The 2,500-nt window shown below is 63.4% G+C and overlaps 1 pseudogene; it reads right to left on the bottom strand.

Moving 5' to 3' along the window:
- Positions 1-2,500, bottom strand: part of LOC126435118 (large subunit ribosomal RNA) — a 7,810-nt pseudogene that overhangs the window by 3,435 nt on the left and 1,875 nt on the right.

Here is a 2,500-nt window from a genome sequence, read left to right as displayed (position 1 = left end):
CCGCGCCAACACCGAGCAGACCGTAATGGGGCGAAAGTCAGCGGGGGATGTTGGTGCAGCCGTTTTGGGGAGAAGTGACGTCCGGGCGCGAAGCAGACGCTCGGGGAGGGCGCGGGCCAGGAGGAAGAGGTTCAAGAGTTTCACCAGGACTTCATGCGGCAGGCGCCGCAGCTCCGCTGGAGTCAGGCCGTCCGGCCCGGCTGCCGATCCCCTGGGCGGCAAGGCAGCAGCGACCTCCTCACGTGTGACCGGCCCCCATAGGCACTCAGGAGCGACAGGCTCCGAGTGCGGGAGAAGGCGGTCACGGATGAAGCCGGCGGTGGAGATCGGCTTCTTCGTGAAGAGGTCCGCCCAGAAGTCCAGCAGACCGGGGATGTCGGGTGGCGGCTGCAGCAGGGTGCCGTCCAGCAAGCCGCGCACGCAACGCGCACGCGACCTACGGAAGGCGTCCTGTGTCCGCGCGTATTCCCAGCGGCGCCGCTTGCGCTTCTGCAGCGGCGGGGCGGCAGGCGGCCGCTTGGATGGTTGGCGCGGCCGCTGTGTCCTGGTGATCGACCTCTCCCCCCTGGACCCGACCGACGCAAGGGCATCCGGGAGCATGCCCAGGATGACATCGGGCGGCGTGCCCCGCCCCAGACCAATGACTCGATCCAGGGCAGAGAAACGCTGGGCGGAAGCAGGTAGCCCCGCCAGATGCTCCCAGATGGCGGCGTCAGTCGGCCCCTCCGGCGGCGGCCCGGTGGTGTCGGCCGCGAAGTCCTCGGCTGCGTCGACGGGCGGCGCAGCGGCATCGCCCGCGTCAGGCAGCGAGCTCGCTGCTCCACGGCGGGACGCCGGCTCTTCACCCCGACCGATCTCAAGTGCCTCCATGAATTGGCGGACAAGCTGCTTGTGGGCAGCTTGCCGCCGTCGGCACTTGATTGCCTCAAGCGTTCGGTCGGGGAACATCCTGGTAAGTTCTTGATTTACAAAGAAGAACCGGGCGTCCCTCTCAAGGAACAGTTCGGCCTCTGCCTTGGCGAGCGACAGGACTTCTTCCTCCGTCCACCTCGCGCGATGCCTCTCCGTCACGATCTCAGCGTTGGCGGCCGCAGGGTGTTGGCGGCGGCGATGGACCCCGAGACCGTTCTTCGTGGTAAAAGTGCGGTGGCACTCACTGCAAGCAAAGGGAGCTACACAAACTATCGCATTTTCGTTACGGCCGGTTGGCCGGATAGGTGCTGGGGTAGCTGGGGTGGCACCTTCAGCGGAAGGGCCACCATCTCTTGTTTCTTGTCGGCTGCCCCCAACTATAAAGGGATAATGCGAGGGGGGGCTGGTAACCCCCCCAAGCCCCTGGTGCGGTCTTCCACTCTGCGAAATCAGCGGGCCCACGAGAAGGGGAGAAGACCGCAGGAGAGGAGAGGCTAAGAGGGCTAGGCCCATGTATTGCGCATCACTCTCCCTGTAACTATAACCCAAGGAAGGCACCTCGCAGCAGCAGCACGAGATAGTCAGAGAGTCATAGTTACTCCCGCCGTTTACCCGCGCTTGCTTGAATTTCTTCACGTTGACATTCAGAGCACTGGGCAGAAATCACATTGCGTCAACACCCGCTAGGGCCATCGCAATGCTTTGTTTTAATTAGACAGTCGGATTCCCCCAGTCCGTGCCAGTTCTGAGTTGATCGTTGAATGGCGGCCGAAGAGAATCCGCGCACCCGCGCGCCCCCGGAGGAGCACGCTAAGGCGGACGCGGCCTCGCAGCAAGGAAGATCCGTGGGAGGCCAAGGCACGGGACGGAGCTCGGATCCTGCACGCAGGTTGAAGCACCGGGGCGCGAACGCCGCGCAGGCGCGCGCATCCTGCACCGCCGGCCAGCACGAGGCCAACCAACGGCGAGAGCAGACCACGCCCGCGCTAAACGCCCGCACTTACCGGCACCCCTACGGCACTCACCTCGCCCAGGCCCGGCACGTTAGCGCTGACCCACTTCCCGACCAAGCCCGACACGCCCCGATCCTCAGAGCCAATCCTTATCCCGAAGTTACGGATCCAATTTGCCGACTTCCCTTACCTACATTATTCTATCGACTAGAGGCTCTTCACCTTGGAGACCTGCTGCGGATATGGGTACGAACCGGCGCGACACCTCCACGTGGCCCTCTCCCGGATTTTCAAGGTCCGAGGGGAAGATCGGGACACCGCCGCAACTGCGGTGCTCTTCGCGTTCCAAACCCTATCTCCCTGCTAGAGGATTCCAGGGAACTCGAACGCTCATGCAGAAAAGAAAACTCTTCCCCGATCTCCCGACGGCGTCTCCGGGTCCTTTTGGGTTACCCCGACGAGCATCTCTAAAAGAGGGGCCCGACTTGTATCGGTTCCGCTGCCGGGTTCCGGAATAGGAACCGGATTCCCTTTCGCCCAACGGGGGCCAGCACAAAGTGCATCATGCTATGACGGCCCCCATCAACATCGGATTTCTCCTAGGGCTTAGGATCGACTGACTCGTGTGCAACGGC

Source organism: Schistocerca serialis, unplaced genomic scaffold (genome assembly GCF_023864345.2).
Source record: "Schistocerca serialis cubense isolate TAMUIC-IGC-003099 unplaced genomic scaffold, iqSchSeri2.2 HiC_scaffold_1196, whole genome shotgun sequence".
NCBI lineage: Eukaryota > Metazoa > Arthropoda > Insecta > Orthoptera > Acrididae > Schistocerca > Schistocerca serialis.
This window is presented reverse-complemented; position numbering and strand designations above follow the sequence as displayed.